Raw genomic sequence first — 22,045 nt, forward strand, 5'->3', positions numbered from 1 at the left:
AGCAGAGAATAACATGATTACCAGTGTTGGGGCTCGTTACTCAAAAAAGTAATATATTACACATTACTCTCAAAAATAGTAATGCCTTACATTACATGATTACTCCCTGAAGAAAGTAATTAGTTACATTACTTGTTACAATACTCGTTACATTCATGTTGCTCCATGGTTCCTTAGCAACAAGCTTTGTGTGTGTGCGTGCTGTCTCTGTAGGTGCTTCCGAGTGCTTCGTTAAGTTTGAGGTAGTGTTAGCAGCGGTGGAGAGAAGTTTCCAACACGGACAAAGTGTGCACCTTACAGTCAAGTTATTTTCCTTACGTTCAACAAATTCAAAGTAATGTTTGTATCTCCAACCGTCAAAAGTGGCTTTACGCAGCGGGGGGACTTCAGGCAAGTCGCATGCAGCATGTTCTGCTCGTGTTGTTGATGCTGCCATTGTTATCCCTTCTCCCCTTGCGGGTGGCGACTAACTTATCGGTCATGGTGAAAGATACCTCATGCCACACCCCAACCAATCACTGGTTGGCATCATAAAGGAATTATGCTTAGGGCACCAAAATGGTTAGCGGCGGTACTGGTTGGAAGCAAGCCAGAAAAAGCATGGCTCACCAGCTAGCATTAGCTTAATATGTAAACAAAAGTGAAACTGGAGGATACAGTTACATGCTTCTCTTCATGCCTGTCTTACTGCATGTCATGTTATTACCATAAAGAGTGAACACTTAAAAGGTGATAATTTAGGACTTCTACAATAATATATACAGCAACATAGTTGAGTAACAAATATTATTTTCAACATCTTACTGATATTTGTGTTTAGAAGAAACATTTGTTTTTAAAAAAAATAGAAACAAAAAAACTAAATAAAAAACATTGTTCTCTTTTCAACAGAAGGAAATGAAGGCCATTAACATGAACTTTGATTTTGGCACATATTAATGAGTTAATGTGTTTCTACAGTAGGTGTATGTATGCATATAATGATATAATGCAACTTTTGGGCAAAACTCAGTTGGCCCTATATATTTTTGCACTATTTTGTGTTGTTAATGCTGTTTGTTCAACTCAAAACAATATACACACTACTAGTCAAAAGTTTGGACACACCTTCTCATTTAATGGTTTTTCTTTATTTTCATGACTATTTACATTGTAGATTCTCACTGAAGGCATCAAAACTACGAATGAACACATATGGAAATATGTAGTAAACAAAGAAGTGTGAAATAACTCAAAACGTGTTTTATATTTTAGATTCTTCAATTTTCTTGGCATTCTCTCGATTGAGCTTCATGAGGTAGTCAACTGAAATGGTTTTCTAACAGTCTTGAAGGAGTTCCTAGAGATGCTGAGCACTTGTTGGCCCGTTTGCCTTAACTCTGCGGTCCATCTCATCACAAACCATCTCGATTGGGTTTAGGTCAGTTGACTGTGAGGCCAGGCCATCTGGAGCAGCACTCCATCACTCTCATACTTGGTCAAATGGAGGTGTGTTTGGGGTCATTGTCCTGTTGAAAAATAAATAACTTAACTAAAAGCAAACCGGATGGGGTGGCGTGTCGCTGCAGGACGCTGTGGTAGCCATGCTGGTTCAGTGTGCCTTCAATTTTGAATAAATCCCCAACGGTGTCACCAGCAAAGCAGCCCCACACCATCACACCTCGTCCTCCATGCTTCACGATGATTTGCAGTCTCTAAATCTACTTAATCCAACACTGTCAATTTATACTAGCAGCAAGGTTAATGTGTAGGGAGTGTGATTGTAGTTAAACATCAATTTAATATCATTGAGGCTGCGGAATGATAGGTGAAGCTCATGATATGAGGACATTGATTCTGAACTGCGAGCTCATAATGTCTGTGACCACCGCATTGCACTGACTCAACACCATCGTCAGTATATGTTTCTAGCTATACATATATATATATAGATATATAGATATATATCTATATATATATATATATATATATATATATATATATATATATATATATGTGATAGTGATGCAACTTCACAACTTTCTTTTGCTCGCTGCAGGCCAGGAGTGCTGAGTAGACAATGGTGGGACTGAAAACACATAATGAATGCAATGTTTTTCAAGCAGTCGTACTAAACAAATGTTCCTGACAGGTGATATCATCTTGCGTATATTTGGGAACCTATAGTAGGAGCACTTTGTTGTGGAGCGTAAGTGATGCTGCAGGCCAGGAGTACTTAGTGGACCACAGTGAGACTGAAAACATAGTAAGGTGGGTCAGGCATAATAAATCATACTAAATTGGTATTACCTTGAAATATTATTAAAGGAATCGTACTAAACATAACTATTGCTATTAGTCATATTATTTGATACTCCTGTGCAACATCATGCAGTGCAGTACAACAGCTGTGTCATAAATTCTGCTTTTATAAATCTTACACATGTTCAGTTTTGTTGACATTATCATAAAGGTGTTCATTCTACTCTATGTTATTTGTTGAGGTCATAGTGGGTGGTGGTGCTGTGCTGGACTGCATTATCTCACCAATTCTTGTTATATTTTGCCTTCAAGTATTTTAATGGAGAGGGCAGAATATCAGAAACACTGATGAATATAATGCACCCCAGCACAGCAGGCACATTTTGACAATGTCATCTAAAACTAGAAATATATAAGTTTTATAAATGAAGAATGTATGGTAGAGCAGCTGAACTGGATTGTCTTAGATTGCACAAGTGCGCCTTATGACATGGGTGATGAGTCTATGTATATTAGTAACTGTAATGAATATATAGTTAATAATTTAAGTAATCATATGGCATTGATGCTGCATGCTGCACATCAGGAGAACTAAAGAGTAAGGACCAAAGATATTATAGCTCAGGAGTGATGATGACGAGGATGTTACATGTCTCTTGTTAATGATTGTAGCCAGGTTCTGGTAGTTGGTGGAACAGTGATGTTTGCCCGATACAGGTAGGTGGAGGGGCAGTGATGCTGGCTTTGTCCTGAAGCACTTTCAGCTGTTCTTGGGTTGGTTGATGTTGAACCTAGGCGACTTTTCTTTTTCACCTTCTGGGTTTTGGCTCTTGCTTCCAGAAGCAGCGCAAACACCAAGGTGCAGAGGATCCAGACCCACTACACACCGTGGCAGCATTGTCAGACCGGACCGCACTGTCCGGGATGCGGCAAGGTATTAATGCCCGTCTTGACCGGGTGGCGATGTTGCTGCGGCCTCTCAGGTTTTTCCTGGTCTGTTGCGGAATTGTTTTCCGAAACAGCAAAATAGCACCAGTGAACGTTTGCGCCGGAACACGCCTCCTCTTTTCGCTGAACCGCCCCCGGGAGTGCAAATTCATTCCCTAATTTAAGGACGTGCGTCTGTGGAGGGAAAATTCCAATGTGCGTCGAATGCAAAATAGGAATTATACAAGCGCCAGTGTACAAAGTCAATTGTGCTTAGTGCAAGATAGAGCCCTTTGTCCTAAACAGTTCCTCATATGGTGAATGACATCATATATGCTTCTTGGGAGGACTGAAAATTTGCAACTTAATTTTCCCTTGGTTTTTGCATCGTTTTTCCTGTTCTGTGTTCTCTATTTTTAATTTTAAATATCTTAAATCTCCCAGCTGTGTGGTATTTGAAAGTGTGCAGAGGTGCAAATGCATTGTTTGAATATGATTACCTAACATTGTTTAACAAGTGATTCGAGCATCCCCGTGCAGCACAGCACACTGTTGTGAAGACTGTATTCAAGGACAACATAGCGGTAAGGACACAAACAGCTTGACATGACATAACAATAACAATGCCATTTTGGACGTCCGCAGAATTGACCATATATAGTATCTTGCCAGATAAAGGAAAGTGTGATCAATTGTGTCAAAAGCAGCACTTAAGGGGACCCACAATTTGCTGTATCAGGCCTGCATGCCTTGGGATCCCCGTGAGGAGCTGGAGAATGTTGGGGACAGGGATGTCTGGAATAGAAAGAAATTTAAAAATTTCTATTCACTTTATTCAGCAAAATGTGCTCTCTAAGTTTTTCATATACAGTATGTTCACAATATCAACTCACAGTCATATGAACTCACAGAGTTTTTGTTTGTAGTTTTAATGTCATGATTTTCACTTTTTGGTAGGGGTGTAACGATTCATCTACTACATCGATGAATCGAACTAGATTCCTACGATCTAACTACATCAATCTGTGCTCGGCAAATTGGCCTACCAGGCGACATATCGATTAAAAATCATTTCAAATGGTAAAGAAAAGATTTTATCGATACTAGGAAATTGCACATTGGATTTAAAGGGATATTCCGGTGTAAGTTTAATCTATGGTCTAACACCCCGTGAAGCTGTGTTAGACTCCCTCTCGAGAGATCAAGTTAGCAGACCGCTAATTTACGGAGTTTTATCAACCTCAGAAACGACTGCACGACAACAATACACTACAGTAAACGGATCCAAATATAAACCGCCACCGAAAAGCCACAAATAATGCACAGAACAGCACCAAACTTCAGCAACAGTACAAATAGGGTCTCAGCACATAGTCTGGGGCATTAAAACTCCACTAGCTTAGCTGGATTTCTACTGAAAAGCTGACTAAATTTACCACTCTTCTGCAGCAGCTTCCTGTTGACGGGAAGTCCCGACAACTCCATTACCGAGTGCAGTAGAGTTCCGCGGCTCATGGATGAAAATGTATGATTATGACTCCATGGAAAAGCAATCAAAGTTCATGTGTCTTACCTGCCAGTTTATAACAGTTATTATCGAGAGCGGACAGGGAAAAGAACGGAATTGAGCATTTCTAACCGCCCTCGGTAATCGTCGCGTCAGGACTTCCCCGACCCGGAAGCTGATGGAGGAGAGGTGAACTCTATTTTTAGCATCCCAATAGAAATCCAGCTAAGCTAGCGGAGGTTAGATGCCTCAGTGTTGTTTTCGTCAACGATGACGATGACGAAATTATTTCGTTGACGTCCCTTTTTTTCATGATGAGAATGAGACGGTGATGAGATAAACATGGCTCTTTGATGACTAAAACATGACGAGACGTGTGTGAGTTTTCGTTGACAAGACGAGAATGGACGTAAGTGTTTGGCGGTCTGTCAGATGTTCAAAATGCATGACATTTCTGCTGTCTTCGTTGTCCGCTTGTTGTTGTAGCAGCAAGCTAGGAACGGTCGCTACTTTCAAATTAAAAGCCCCCCGCTAAGAACCCAGTTCTAAACTCCAACAGGGTGCAATGTAAAGCTCTGATTTTGAAGACTAATTCGTCACTGTTCACTGCCCAATTTCGAGCTTCACGTCACGTCACATGTTTACGCCTACCACCACATATATGGATGTATTTTAAATATAATCCATAAGTATTGGAGAGTGCTGTTGGACAGAAACCTTTTATCTCCGTATTTCAACTTTTCAAATTTTTGTCCAACATATTTCAACAGTTTTTTTCATGAATTGATGCCCTGCATCATCATACAAGAGTGTCACACATAAGTTGTGAAAATAGCAGATCTACAAGTTCGACACATTGCAACACATTGTGAGCTTGTAGATCGTATGTAGTTATTGACCTAGATTAATTTGTTAAAAGACTATACTTCTTCTTTTGTTTTTTTCACTAGAACTGACTAAAACTAGACTAAAACCTGTTTGAGTTTTTGTCGACTAGAACTGGACTAAAACTATCACATATAGAAATGACTAAAATTTGACTAAAACTAAAAAGAATTTTAGTCCAAAAGACTAAGACTAAGACTAAGTCTAGATCTAAAATGGCTGCCAAAAACAACACCGCTTTTGAAAAGACGGAGATGTTCTAATTAAGTCGCTCGCTGTTTGTAGAATATGTAAAAGCCAAGTAAAAAACAAGGCAACACGACTAATCTCTCCAACCACCTACTACATGGGATTTCACACAACGCCGACCGTCCAGGCACCTCTTGCAGCGTTACTGTTGCAGCAGCAGCGCAAGGTAACGTCAGCTCTGCAGAATGTCGGTTGTACTCTGTTTTTGGTATTACTATTGTACTATTGTACTTTTTATGTTGTAAACAGCAGAAGTAGCAGGTAAACCTACTGTTAATTCAACCTGAAGAAATGTTGGTTGCACTTACTGTACTCTTTTTATATTGAAAATAAGAGCAGAAAAGGTTAACCTCCTGGTTGCACTTCATTCAAATAAAAGGTTAATACATTTGCCATTAATTGTTGTTTACTTGTTTATTTCCATAATTAATTTAAACCTGATTCCCTTACAAGAAACAACAGGGATCTAGGAAACTTCACCTGTACTGTCCAGTATTCAGGTATTTATTTCACAGTCACACTGGTTGATTTTTTGGCTAAAAAGTTACTGAATCAATTTCAAGACACTGAATCGTATCGGATCATATCATTCTAAATGAACCAAGATCGTCCTCAAATCGTATCGAATCGTTCTCCTCATAGATTCTTACATTCTTTTGCTGTGCAAAGCATTTCATTGATTTGTTCTCTTTTCAATTTCAACTCCGACTTTATTACCCATTTTCTGTTGTTGCCAGTGCAGTATTCCATTTAGGAATTAGAATTCATAGAATAATCATGTTCATGAGGCTAAAACTGCATGCTAGCCTCTCGTCAGCTCCAGTGTCAGCTAGCCAGCAGACTGCTAAACCCCCTCAGCTTTAGTGTCTGCTAGCCCCCTGCTGCTTTGTTTCTGGCCTCCTGCTCAGCCTCCAGAGGACTTGTTTTATCTGTTGCCAAAACCTGCTGGTGGTCCCCGGACTCCTCCTGTGTCAATCACCTCTGTTTCACCTGAGCTTCTGAGTCCTCCAGTGTCTGCTTGTGTTTTGCCCCATGGTATGTGTTTGTTTCTTCGCTCATTGTGTCTTTCCACATTTGTAATTTTTATTTTGGTTGTACTTTGCTTTAGCCTTTTGTGTTGCTTTTTTGTATCTTAGCATTTTGCAAATATTGGTTTTGACTATATAGTTTTTGGATTTTCAGCTTTTGTTACTTAAAGTCACTCTCCTTATCCTGGCTACCTTTTCCCTGTCTTGGTGTCGACTTTTGGGGTCAACTTACCAACCACCTACTAATTTTAACATTAATTATTTCAATACTTTCATGTTTTCTGTATATTTTTGGGCAATTTTGTGTTTGTGTCTTGGAAATGGAAAAAGTCATGCACTTTGTCTGTATCCTACAGAAACCCACTGTGTATGCATGGCATATGTACTGTATGTGTCTGTGTTTGAATGTGTGTGTGGGTTCCTGTGTGGTGAGGAGAGCTTGTTATACTTTGACAGGACGAGACCGTTGGAGTGAAATGCATGATGGGATTCTGTGATGAGCAGGAAGAGTTTGAATAAACATGGTTGATTTCAACTCACCCTGCTGTGTGTGTGTGTGTGTGTGTGTGTGTGTGTGTGTGTTTGTGTGTGAGACCATCAGGCCTGTCTGTTTGTCCTGTGTTCACTGAAGCTTTTTATTGAAGCCCTCATGAATCTTTTTCCCTCTCAAATATTCAGTCCTCTCCCTATCCTCTTTCCTCCCCTTGCTGACTTCTCAACTTCATCTTTTACTCCCTCGTTGATGCCCTCTTCAGACTTAGTCACTCATTCTGTTATTTCCAAATCCCTCTCCACCACCATTTCAATCATTCTCCAACTTGGTTTCAAATCTTTTTTTTTGTGAGGGGACATCATTTTGTCTTAATTTGGGGCAAGCAGAATGAGACAGGAAAGGGATGTGGCTCACTTGTATCTTTTATTGCCACTTCCTCACTCACTCCAGTTTCACTCAGATTATTGCTACTCATGATGTACAGATAAACGTTCTCCGGGCAGTTCCTCATATGGGAAATTTGGGCAGCCGCCCAGGGCGGCATTTGTGGAGGGGCAGCATGAGCGCCCTCACCTTCGGCGCAGGGCTAGCATGAAAGCTAGAACCGCCTAATGAATGTTCTGTCACTGAGCTTGTAATGGATTGAGCTGTTGTTCTGATTTACCTGGAACTAGGTTAGCCTACATAATGTGATGCAGGCCAAGCTTAGCTGTTGTTGTAAACTGTATGTTTTATATTTGTATTTCTTACTTTAAAACAGATTTGAAGCTCAACTCAGATAAACAACTCGACCATAGCTATATCTGCAAACAGTCAACAACTTTTTTATTTGTTTTCGTGTAATGGATACTTGTTGCTACATCAGCATGATTCACTTCTGTTAAGGGCATGCTTGGGCACGCTCAGCACTTGTGCTGGTTAGATATTTAAAAAGGTGTCAGATTTGAAGCACAGGGTGGGATGTTGCTACTTTTTTAACAATTTAATAATAGTCACTATCTTGTGAAAAAAGTGCCTCATTGCCTCAATGTAACCACATTCAGGATATCAAAATCTGACACTTTGAATGCCAATGCATAAGAATTTCCAGTGAACATGATTTATGCAGCAACGATTTTACCCCAAAAAAGGAATTTGTCAAAACAACCATACAGACTATAAACATGAATTTTAGGAGACAGGGTTGAAAATATCTTTCTGGGGTGTATGCACAATTAACCCCTATTGGATTAGGTGAGTGAAAATCTATCATATCGATATTAAATTTGTCGGGGAGCATATTTCACTTTCTCAAATAATGTTTAAAACAGGGGTGCCATTTAATTGAAATTTCAGCACATTAAATTTTTCATTGACCATTCATATGGCTGTCTTGGTTTAGATTTTAATCATGTAGAAATTCGACTTGCTTGAATCATGGACTGAGACTGAATTGAAATAACCCAAGAGTGCCAATAATAAAGTCTCTGCACAATACACTAATATATCAGTAGCTCTTCCGGATTCCACTTCCATCTAATTTATGTAAAAAAGAGTAAATGGGGCACTATTTCTCCTCTGAAACAAAGGTGATGTGAGTGATTAGATGAGTAGCCAAAAGAAGCCCACGCTGGCTTCCCTGATGTGTGTGAGAGAAATAAAAAAACAAAAAACACCCGAAAACATTTGTACAAAATAACTACTTCCTTTCTTATAAACCCATTTGAGTGTCAGTTTGAAAGATGAGTGTTCTGGCTTTATAGATTACATTTGCATCTGTGTAAGTAAATGCTGGCTTACCAATACAAAAATCCAGTATATGGCCACACATAATAATGCTGGAACATGTAACGCATTTATGTACACATTTGAGTTTCAGATATTTGTCTGACATATATACTGTATGTCCAAACACGGAACATAAATATTTGAAATCTCTTCAGTTCCTGTTACTCTATCGGCAGTCTAGCTGGCATGGGCCAGTGGTTCTCAGCCTCCACCTTCTCCGCAGCTGGTCCTGCTCCAAAGTCGGACTGGAACAGGACAGTCTGGAGACAGCTGCTGGGAGGAGGATGAAGGACAAAATCAAAGCCATCTTGGATAACCTCTCTCACCCTCTCCACGATCATATTTACATTTTTAATTAACACTTGAATTTACCCTCTGGGGATCAATAAAGGATTATCTTATTTTATCTTATGTATTTAAGATTTATGTTTAAAATAAGCTGTCCAATGCAGAGTCATTTTTTTATTACAAAAGTATTTAACACAATGTTAATCATCCCTTTCCCCATCAATGCTTTTCAGCAACTCCTGGGGGCTCCCGAGGCCTTCACAGGTCAGATGAAATATATAATCCTTCAAGCGAGTTCTTGGTCTGTCCTGGGGTCTCCTCCCAATTGGTCCTGACTAGACAACCTCCAAAAGGAGTCACCCAGGAGGCATCATAATCAGAAGCCCTAACCATCTCAGCTGGCCCCTTTTGACATGAAGGGGCAGTGGCTCTACTTTGAGCTCCCTCCAGATGTCTGAGCTCCTCACCCTATCTATAGTAGGGGTGGGCGATACGGCAAATTTTGGTATCGATCTGATACCAAGTAATTACAGGGCCAGTATTGCCGATATCAATACCAATACCGATACTGAAAATTCCTGATCATTGAGTGATTTAGTACTTTTTCCTTTAACTAGTTGACCATGATTATGATAATGATAAAACACAGGACAAAGATTTTAGCCAAATAAGAAAATTATATTTAACTTAATTAAATCTATAACCTATCTGCATGTAGCCTAAATAGAAATAATGATGTTCCTTCAACAGATACACAAAAGTGTTATTATATTCTGCCATATTCAAACTTCAGGTTTTAGGTAGGCTCTATATCAATGTAAGTAATGTTATATATTTTTGATTTCCAGTTACAGTGAACCTGAGTGAGTGGAGTGAGAGAAGTGAAGAGGAGCGCTGCGCTCACACAAACTCTGTGAAGAAATACGAGTGATTTGCTGAATTTATAGAAGAGAAACTACAACAAAAATATCGATCTCATCACGCTAGTATCGATCCGATACCAATACTCACCTTGGTATCGATACTATCGATATTTGGATCAATCCGCCCAGGGGTCCATTTCACAAAGCAAGTTTAGTGAAAACTCTGAGTCTGTTAACCCTGAAATAAGGGAAACTCTGAGTTTTCCGTTTCACAAAGGGAGGTATCTCAAACCAGAGAAAGAGGGGTAACTCTAGCCTGTTTCACAGAGAGAGGTAACTTAAGCTCTCGGTCAGTTACCATTGTAACATACTCTATGAACCTAACCTTGTCGGGACCAGGTTTTTCTCAACAAACCTTGAGTTTCTCTCTGTCTCCGCCCTCTTTCAGCCACACACGGTATTTGATTTCCTCATTCATTCAGTCAGCAGGCGAGTTTTGGCGTAGTGTAGTTCTGCCGTCTGTTTTTTGAGAAAATCATTGCAAAAATCAGTCAGTAGGACTACATAAGAATTTATATTAGGTGGCGACTATTTTCACTACCATGGCATGTCCTTTTGATAATGATGCCGTGGATGAAGGTGCAGCATTACTGCGCAGAGAATTAAATATTCGTCGGGAGATGATTATCAGACCGCGCATAGATGTTCTTGCATTTCCAGACAATTATCTTTTTGAGCGGTACCGTTTCACGTCACAGTCCATCATTTACATACACAAACTAATCCGTCCTTACATTTCCAAAATTACCAACCGAAGTCATGCTTTCACATCCCAGCAGATATTGTGTGTTGCGCTGCGTTTTTTTGCAAAGGGGAGTTTTTTATACAACGTCGGAGATACAGAGCACTTGAGCAAGGCAACTGTATGCAGAGCGGTCAGAAAAGTGTGCCTCGCCCTAAAATGGCTACTATCCATCTTTATCATTTTCCCTGGACATAAACCTGTCAGAGCCATCAAGGAGGAGTTCCACAGGATTGCAGGTGAATGATGTAGAGATCCATTAAATTAATATTAAATAATATTCTGTTAATGACATTGTGCTGCAACCTCAGACTGGGATTATTCATTTTAATTTTTTTCAGGATTTCCCAGTGTGATTGGCTGCATAGATGGCACACACATCCCCATCACGGCTCCATCACATAATGTAGCAGATTATGTGAATAGAAGTCCATTCACAGCATAAATGTGCAGGTACATGTGGATTGACTACTGTTTCAAAATGTTAAAGACTGCATCATAGTTCAACATCTGTCATTCTCTGCACTGTCAAGATCGTATGTGATGCTGCATACATAATTTCCAATGTGGAGGCCAAGTGGTCTGGGTCTGTTCATGACTCAAGAATTTATCGGGAGTCTAACCTGAGCAACAGACTGCAACGTGGTAAGCAGCCTAAAGATTTGTACAATACTGTATAATTCACTTGTCTCCCTCCTTTTAATAAACTCTAATGTATCCACTATACATTACAGGAGAGTTTGATGGCCATCTGCTGGGTGACAGGGGTTATCCATGCCAACCTAGGCTGCTGACCCCTTACCCTGACCCTGAACCAGGCCCCCAACAGAACTTCAACCGGGCTCACTGCAGGACGAGAGCCCGGGTTGAGATGACCATAGGCCTGCTGAAAGCCTGTTTCCAGTGCCATACGTCACCTCAGGGTGACCCCTGAGAGGGCCTGTGATATTATTGTGGCATGTGTTGTTCTTCATAATATTGCCACTATTAGAGGAGAGCAACACCCTGCCCTACAAATTGAAGACCCTGATGAAGACCCCATCCACCTGTCAGCTATGCAGGACGACAGAGCAGTCAGAGAAACCATATGCCATCATCACTTTAGTGATTGAGTCACCATCATCACCACCACCACCACCACGGCAGTCAAATAAAGACATAATACGCATTTCATTTGGTCTTCTTTATTTCCTGCAAATACAAGAGCTAGTTTAGTTAATGTTCCAATAGTTAACATAATTAACATAATTCACCTGTGACCATGCACCTACCTCTAACTGGTGCTCCAGTATTTCAATTTCTAGGTCTGCCCTCCTAATCTGGCGGTCCAAGTACTGCATTTCTTTGTCAGTTTTTTTTTTTTTTTTTTTTTCAGCAGGTGAATTTTGTAAATCTCTTTGACTGGTAACTGGGAATACATACAAGGAGGACATTATACAGTTGCACATGAATTCCACAGAATGAATCTCTGGTGTTTACTGAACATCCATCTCACTGTGTCAATCTGTGCAGTGGAAGTTGAGGGACCCTCCTGCTGCTGCCCAGCCATGCCCTGTTAAAAAAGGATGAGAATGTGTTAATACTTCAGTGTAGGCTAAATGTCACTCTGTATTCCACCAGAATGTTAAGAAATGTAAATGGGAAGAGAACTATCAGTAATATATCAAGATGTTACCTCTATAGGCCTTTCTGGATCCCCCTCTGTAAAGGCAGCAGATACAGTTACCTCATACTCTTCATCCTAGATGAGTGATACAGTTCAGTATATTTAAACTACCATTAGACAAAATCTTTGGAGTATTGCCTACTTATAGTTACAAGGTCTGTTGTGACGTGAGGGGGCTCCACCAGGCAGATAGCACCATCAGAATCTGTTGGGACAAAAGTAAAAAAAAAAGTCATGAAAGGGAAATAAATATTTTTATGAATAGGCTTAAAAATATATATATAGGTCTAGGCATATTACAATTTATAAAAGCACTTGTGTCTTGGGGGGGTGAGCTCAGAGGATGAGCTCCCTCCAGGGATTCCCTCAGCCACTAGCCTTCCTAAATTCTGGCTTAGGGCCAGCTCCTCTGCCTCCATTAGAGGTTGCGGTGCTGGGCCACCACCCGTTTTACGGGCATCTGCTTTCTTTTTGTTGGCTGAGTAGAAGTCTGTGTTAGTTTAAATAGGCTTAAGTATTTAACAGAACATGATATAGATGAGAAGACATTTATGTGGGTGAAAACAGCATTATGTTGGGAATAAAAGAACTATACAGTCAAACAGCCACTTAATATTTACTTTACAGTGTAAAACATGATCAAAATTAGGTACCCCCATGAGATTATGCCGAGGTCTTACCTGTTTGAACAATGTTTTTATGTTTCATCTTAACCCTTATGTTGTGTTCCGTCCAAATCTGACCATTTTAAAAATTTTATCTCTGAAAAATTTACTTAATTTGATCAGACTGACCTAAGAGTCCATGACTTTGTCCACAAAGAGGATTTCAACACACAAAATAAATAGTATTTATTTGCATACAATTTTGTGTATTTTATTCAACTTTTGTACACTCTTGGTGTTCCCAGTTAAAAATGACCAGTCATTAGAAATGAATGGGGGAGACTACAATTAGTGTAAAAAACTGAACTCAGGTACATCCTCATTTGTCATATGGACACACACATGCACACACCTTGGTTCCCAGGCAACCACCACGGGAACCTTAGCCCAGTAGAGTCTCTCTCCCGCGGGAACAACACCTGTTCTCAGAAAGTTGCAACATTGTTTCAATAATATTGAACTTTTCTTGCAGCTTTGGTAGCCTATATAAATGCTTTTTTGATGCCTTGCTCACAGTTCATTGTGTGGCAGCACCACGGCACGTCAATATACCATAAGTGAGGCTATTGATTACATATGTGATCACCACACTGGTGAGGAGGAGAGAGGCCAGGAAACTGATAGTGAGGATGGATTAGAGGAGGAAGTGTCAAAAGATGAAGACGACACAGAATATAATCCAGACCAAGAATTAACTGATGGGGAGGAATCCAGTGATGAAGAGGATGGCCATGCTGAGGCTGCTGTCACAATCAGGTCAAAGAATGGGAACTTATCCTGTTCTTCATCCCCACCTGAGACCCACCTAGACCTTTGACCGGGAACACGACTAGTGTTACTTTATGTGACTGTATAAAAAAATTAAATGGTTTCAAAACAAATGTCCTTGGTAACTTTGACCCTAAGTAGTCTGTGATAAACAATATACTATCTTTCATCTGATTATTTTCTATAGTCAAAATAATCCAGAAATTGTGCTTTTTAGAACTCGAATTCAAGATGTATATGCTCAGATCAGTGAGGTATACAGGCCATAAATAACAAATAGAAGTTCAAAACTTGTAATGTTCACAAGAACTGAAGTTGATAAAAAGATCTAACACAATAAGTAGTGATAATATATACATTATTACAGTTTTTATGACGCGTTTAAATGGAACGGTCATTTTTGACCAGGAACACAAAATTGTTTAACATGAAACAATGCAATGACCTCCCCACACCTTACAGCACTTTGTACTAGGATTGACAAATCCTATACAATACCATTGGCCAATTCTTCAAAGGATTTGCAAATGAACCCCTGGTGTGCTCTTGATAATTTTAAGAAAGGTTTTATTACATGACTCACAATGAACCTGGATCTCTCACACAGTGTGTTGAAGAGAGAGGTGAACATTGTAAGAAACATTTTATGTACCAGAGATCCTTCATTACGATTACAAGCATCTTGAGCATGATCTCTGCCCCATTTTTTGCCATAACACTGTCAGTCAAGAGCCATGATACAGCTTTAATAAATCTTGCCCAGAGTATCAGATAAAAATCTAGTAAAATCCCTTTCAGTGTAGATAGGATGTAATATAAAAGCCACATGTACCACTCATAAGCTTTCCAGTAGCTTTTGTCTCCTTCTCTTTCTCTCTCTGAGGGATCTTGGCACTCTGGAAACACAGGAGGCGAGTTGGATTAGTTTGAGTCTATGGTAAATTTCAGACATAATTTCATAAATGTCACTACCAAACCACATATAGGTTACAGATCTTGCAACACCAGGAATACAGGCATGTATGTAACCAGGTAAACAACTTTGTATCTGGTCAAATAATGGTATCAGAGTTAGCAGTGTGATTTTCAACAGCCTCTCAAGCAAAACCTATTCTGCTAGCATGTGTTCTATGGTCAATATTAAAGTGAAACTCTCGCCAAAAAAGCAACCAAGGCTTTATTTGTGATTGAATATGAGTCAAACCTTCGTGTAAATGCATAATTATGAAGAAAGAGGCACTTTTAAAATTTACTGTAGTTTCGTTTTTCGGGCAAGCTAATTTTCAATGGGGTGCAGGGGCACTCTGACGCTAGCATCATCGCTATTTTTAAAACACTAGGCTCGACACAACATGAAACTGTGCTCATAGTATCACCAGGGTCTCTACGTATGAACACAAGCATTGAAAACATTGTTTGTGTACACAGAGTTTACTAAAAATAAGGTTTTTGGACAACTCACGTTAGCAGTAGCACCTTCGGCACGCCGCCGTCATGGCAGACAAAAAGTGTCGATCCCCGAGTGCAACCTAACCTAACCTGTAGGAGGTCCACCATTACTCTCCTACCTGTTAGGTCATACTTTGGGATCGACACTTTTTGTCTGCCATGACGGCGGCGCGCCGGAGATCCAGCTCCAACAGTGAGTAGTTCAAAAGGAAGGTTTGACTCATATTCAATCACAAATAAAGCCCCAGTTGCTTTTTGGCGAGAGTTTCACTTTAAGCTCACAAGAGTACACCCAAATATTACCATGAACCTTTTTTCACTACAGTGCCCTTCTGTGAACAGTATGAACATCCTAAATTCTTCATTAACTTGTTTGACATGTTGGATCATGATAATTGAAAATGCATCACACACTTGGGAAACTTGTGTGATCAACCACGAATACCATCTGAGCTGGTCCACTCAAAGCCATGACAGAGAAGGTGATTGCAGTCTTTGACAAATGGTGAGACTTTTCTGAACCATACTATAAGGCCGACAACATGTTTTCTTCTGAAACTAGGTGGAAGTTATTTGACTTTATAGAGAGTCAGCCAGATGCTGAAACAGGACTTCTTGAACACTGGTACATGATCACAGCAGAACAATGACATAAGATTGACATGGTACCCAGACTGATCTTATTCATTTTTCAGAAATTTCTTGTAGCCTAAAGCTCACCATTCATGATATCTCTCAAAAGGCTGAAAGGATAACCAGTTTTGTTTGTCAACTGGCAGTTCATTTTGTTCCATGATAACCTTTAACTGGGATCCTTTGAGTGGAAAAAAAAAAAAAAGAAATGTCAATGTTTCACTTGATGAACTGCATTGCAAGACTTCTGGAAGTTTGTCCATAGAGACAATTGGTCATTCACATATATTGTGAAACTGGATGTTTTTTTTGTTATACTTACATCAAGTTTACTGTGAAAATATTGATTTGGTAGATGACATAGCAAAGCCACATTTGTCCGTCATGCATGAGAATTAAAGCATAAGGTGGCAGCTAATGTTGTCTTCTTGTGTATTGCTTCATGCAACATTAATAGGAAGTTTGGGGTTGAATTTTGCTATCAATAATAACTAATGATTATCAGGGGAAATTAATTAGGATGAATAATATGATCCAATTTACATTAGATCACCCCAGGGAACCACCGTTTATTAAGGGAAAAGATTTCCAATTCACAGAATCAGTCTCATAAGAGGTACTTAACTGTCAGTCAGTAACTATGATTAATAATTAACTTAATAACTAAAACCAAAACACTCAAGCAGTGAACAAACAGATAGATTGAACACATGCATTTAATCAGCCAGAGTTAAAAGTCCTGTGCTTAGTCCTGTTATGCTATTCTATATGCTATCTAGGTCCAGTTCAACATTACAAGTCTTTAAAGAAAAGGTGCTGATGGTGCGGATGGCAGGAGAAGGTTGTAATCCCAATGTTGAACAATGCTGTTCTTGCTATGTGTGGCATATGGAGGGTGGAAAAGGTTGTCACCAACAACGCCACCTGGGGAGTTTCGCCCTAGGAGATAGTTAATTGTTTAAAGAAAATAGTTAAACACCTCTACTGTTGTTACAGGTCGCGCAGTCAGAAAGTACCATGGGCAAGAGACGTATTTAGACAAATATAAAGACAATTTTATGTAACAATTAATCAATTAAATACATCAAATCATCATTGGCTGACTCACATGCTGCTTAAACTGGGGCTAAACGGAGGGCTAAACAGGGCTGGGGAGACAAGAAGCCCAGTGCCATTTCCGGGAAGCTGGCAAAGTACGCAGAAGGTTATGGAGGGTTCAGTTAAACCTTTCGCATTGACTGTTACCCGCTGTATGGTAGGGGGTGACTTGGCAACACCGTACAAAGCGCAGAGCTAGTAAATCAAGGAACTCTCAAAACTCCTGCCCTGGTCTGGGTGCAGGCGACTTGGAACACCAAAATTGTAGAACCATTCAGAGCCTGAAACTTGGGCCATCGTTGAGGCCCGTTGGTCCTGGGTGGGGACAGCCACTGTAAATTTACTGAACACATCTGTCAAAACCAAAACATTTTCAAGCTCATTACGAGAGGGTTAAAGCAGCGTGAAATCAAGAGCAAGATGTCGTTTGGCCGAGATGCAAGCAGGTGGCCCATATGACTATGTAGAACCTGTCCTGAGTCCTTAGCTACTTGGCAGCGCTCGCACTGCTGGACCCAGTTCCATCCCCGGCCAGTAGCCACGTTGTCGGACCAACTCAATGGCCCTCTAGATGCTGGTGACCATGCTCCTGATGGAGCTGATGCAGCGTTTCCTGCTTGAGCACAGCAGGCAAGACCAGTTGAAGGAACTCTTCCCCGCTGTCAGAACAAAAGACTTGGTGGAGGAGCACGCCATCTTCTTCAACTAGGCAGTCCCATTGGCGCAAAAGTGCAATTGCAGGCTGGGAAAGTTGCTGTCTCCCAGCGTAGGTGGGAAGGGACCCACGATGCCAAAAAACCAACACCTCATTCAGCAGAGGGTCGTCCTCCTGCATGCCGCGAAGGTCAGATGCAGAGTGGGATGGAAGACTGAATGGCAGACATAACAGGACCCGGATATAAAATTTGGGGACCAAAGTGCCAGGCAAGGTGGAGGGGCCAAATTGGGGACAGATACATACTGTCGTGTGCGTTGGCGTTCCTGTTGCTGCGCCCAGAACGATATCTAATTTCAAGATTGAAGACAGCAAGCTCAGCAGCCCATCAATACTCTACAGCTCCAAGTTAAGCAGACTGCAGGTGACTCAACAGGTAATTGTCCGTGTACACGGCGCATTTGTGCCCCAACAAATAGTCCTGGAACTTCTCCGACACAGCCCACTTAAGCGCAAGAAATTCTAGCTTCATAGAGCTGTAGTTGGACATATTGCGCTCAGTGGCTGGAGACCCCTGCTGGTGTAAGCCACTGGTCTCACACCACTGTCCTGCTCCTGCAAGCCCACTATGGCTGACATCAGTCTCAAGGATAAAGGGGTGTAAAAAGTCCGCGTAGGCCAGCACTGCCCTTAGCAAAAAGTAGTTTCTTAAAGTGTACAACAAGTATACTTATTTCATACTAAAACTGAGGCAGTATACTTGAAGTGTACTTTTTATATACTATATTTTATATACTTAAGAAAAGTATAGTGAAGTATACTTGGCTTATACTGAAAAGTATAAAGAATAGTCTAAGACTAAGTACATTAATACTTAGACTTACACTTATACTTTAATACTAAAGCTTATACTTGTAGCAGCTCAGTGCTAACTTGCTTTCTGTTCCTTGGATTGTGTAGTTAGCTGGGAAGTGCTGCTGGCGCTAATTAAGCTGAAATACTAGCATGACCTTGAGTCGCTGCTGTGATGAGAAGTTCTTTGGGCCTGCTTGACATACTGCTGGCAACTCTCAGAAGCAGTTAGTCCCAGAAGAATTCAGAAGAAGTGATCTTGAAGGTAGGCAGTCCCATTGGGAGAGAGTTTTGACTAGTGATGGGAACGAGACCGCATATGTCGAGTTCGAATCAAGACCGAGTCTTCAAAGGGTCGAGACCGAGACCATAGGTTTTTAAATGCAGCCGAGACCGAGTCAAGACCGAGTCTTTGAGGTGGCAAGACCAAGTCGAGACCGAGTCTTTAAGGAGTCGAGACCGCATCGAGACCGATCAAAAAGAGCAGATTTTTTTTCTTTGCTAGTTCACTGTTCAACCCACTCCAGAAGCTTAACGTTAACTGCTGTGTGACGTTTGGGCAAACATTGTATCAATATCTTTCAAAATCGTTGCTGCGCAGCGTAGCACTATGGAATATATTTTCACACCAGCCAATGTTATGATTTTTTAAAAAATGTATATTAAAATACGAATATTTGCAGTGATGTTGGCAGGTTTTCAATGTAGTGAGTACCCGGGACCCGCAGGTGGTGAGTTGACTGGGTCCCTGGGAAATTCAATGGGTCCCGACTCCCCAGTTAAAAAAATGTATTTCTTTCTTATATTATTCTATTTCTTCAATTTTATTGAGTGTTAAACTCCTTTGATGTTGGTATGATATGGTTATAACAAAATCATGTATGTTCAAAATGTATCTGAAATTAAACAAATAAAATTCCAAATCTGAAAAGTTTATTGCAAAACAACTGTTACAGTGGCATGACACATGACATTCAAATCAAACAGCATTTTTTTAGCAACATAAATAGCACCAAAATAAATTCCTAAAATTCAAATAGTATGCTGACCTGCAATAGGTTTTATCATTTTTGCGTTCTCCTTTTCCTGCTTACTCGAGAAAAAACTGGATCTCATTGGAAGCGCGATGTATGCGCAGACGCCATTTGGGCAAAATTGCGGCTGCCATTCAATGTTGTTTTCATCACCACCACAGGATTATGTTTTATTTATTTCATTACAGCACGTCCCCTTAATGTTAAAACATAATCGACACGAATGAGCACAGCATCGAGCAGTGGAAATGTGGGTTTATTTACTATGAAGTTCGCATTTTTAATTGTTGAAATCAGAGGTGTAGCAAGCTTTTCAAAAGTGCGGGGGATGGATGTGGTAGTGGTGGTGTTTTTTTTTTAAAACAATTTTGGGTCGGGGGTGATGATAAATGACACTTAAATATTAAATCTGTGTCTATAATAACCACACCCTGACATGTAAATGTGACATCTGTCTTGATTCGTTTAATTATAATATAATATAATATTTATGATAGAAGTCTACTGCAACTGTACTTTTTTTTTGTTTTTACCATTAAATGTTATTTTATACATTATCATATTTTATAATGTTCTGTCATGGACTATGTCACTTCACTGCTAATAGAAAAGAGAGCTGCTCACTGCCAGTTGCAGCTTCTTATCTTGATCTGGAGTCTTTGTTAATTTTTTGTCATGATTGTTATTATTAGTACTTAGATTATCAAAAATCACAGTTACATGTCAGGATGTGGTTATTATAGACAGATTAAATATTTAACTGTCATATGTCATCACAGTAACAGCGTTACATACATTAGCAGCTGTAAATACATAAAAACATTATAAAACACATCATGTGGTTTGGTGTCGACCTGTAACTGAACGTATCAGGAGTAATCAACGTTTATAATCATCAGAGAACATTACAGACATTGTTTTTGGTTGCTCTCCGTTTCCAGAGAATTCACAGAGAAGCTCGAGAAGTTTGTGACATTTTCATCCCGGATTTTTGTGAGGAGGGAATTAAACGCCTGTCCCAAATAAACACCTGGTCTGTTAAGTGGTTGAGACAAATTCACGCCCGGATATTATTTGGTATTTTACGGCAGATCCCGTCTCATCAGCACGAGCTGAACAATAAATCTAACATAGCAAGAGAGGCGGGACTTAAGGCAGAACAGCCAATCATCAGCCAGTCAGTCCCAAAGCCGGTGTCATGTTTGAAGCAGCAACAGGAGAGGAGAGGGGGAGAGGAGGCAGCTGCAGCGAGAGCAGACACAGAGCGACCGGAGAAAGTGACTCCGCCCGCAGTAAGGCGTGCAAAACTGCGGGAAAAAGTGTGGATGTTGAAATCTCTCACCGGTAAAAGTGTTGGTGTTAAAACACACACATCCCCCACGGGTGCGACGTCCCTGGTTGAAATGAAATCAGCGGTGACGCGATACTTTGTACAGGGGATCACGTTTGCGCCCAGTAGATGCGCAGAGGGTTGAAACAGCGCTTGTCCGGTCTGCTAACAACAAGGTTTTTTTTTGCCAGTTACTGTGATTAAACACGAGTTGTTTAATGTTCACAACGTATCGTTTTTCATCTGAAAAATGAGGTACGTCCCTGGGACGCATGGATAGTGAGTTTAGTGTGTCCTTCAGATTTTGGTCTCGGTCTAAAATTACGAGTCCCCCTCCTTCCAATGAAAGACGAGACCGAGTCAAGACCGAGTATTTTTGCTTTTGAGACCGAGACGAGACCGAGTAAGCCAAAAATGGTCTCTAGACCGGTCTCGAGTCCAAGACTGGACTCGAGTACTACAACACTAGTTTTGACTATCTGGTCAGAACCCCCCTCTGACTGTCACCCTGACCAATAGTAGCTCAAAGCTGAATTTGCACCTAGGTGTAAAGACCTAGGTGCAAGGTGGGGAATTCTGGGAAAATGAGTTCAGCTCAGAGTCCCTTTTGAAATCCGTAATGAACAACTTCATCTGTGGGTTAAAAAAGTCATAATTTATTCCCTTCACCAGTCATATTACATTAAAGCATACAAAATATTAAGAACCAAACAAATTTAAAGCCAGAGACGGACAGCCATTCATTTTGAAATCTGCTCTCTTTTATCTGCTTAAAGCATTTGGAGTTCCTTTCAAAGCAGCCAGTTATGTAGACAAAACAACACCTGCCCTTTACCACCCTAACT

The 22,045-nt window shown here is 40.4% G+C and overlaps 1 long non-coding RNA gene and 1 pseudogene across 1 annotated transcript; one reads left to right on the forward strand and one right to left on the reverse strand.

Moving 5' to 3' along the window:
- Positions 1-10,850: 10,850 nt before the first annotated feature.
- On the forward strand, positions 10,851-12,162 carry LOC115580808 (putative nuclease HARBI1; annotated as a pseudogene).
- Positions 12,163-12,415: 253 nt separating this feature from the next.
- Positions 12,416-12,767, reverse strand: LOC115592751 (uncharacterized). The gene is made up of 3 exons (XR_003986212.1): positions 12,726-12,767; positions 12,546-12,602; positions 12,416-12,458 (listed from the first exon to the last, which is right to left on the reverse strand). It is a non-coding gene; the product is annotated as an uncharacterized LOC115592751 (long non-coding RNA).
- Positions 12,768-22,045: the final 9,278 nt, after the last annotated feature.

The sequence above is a fragment of the Sparus aurata genome, chromosome 1 (assembly GCF_900880675.1).
Source record: "Sparus aurata chromosome 1, fSpaAur1.1, whole genome shotgun sequence".
Classification (NCBI taxonomy): domain Eukaryota; kingdom Metazoa; phylum Chordata; class Actinopteri; order Spariformes; family Sparidae; genus Sparus; species Sparus aurata.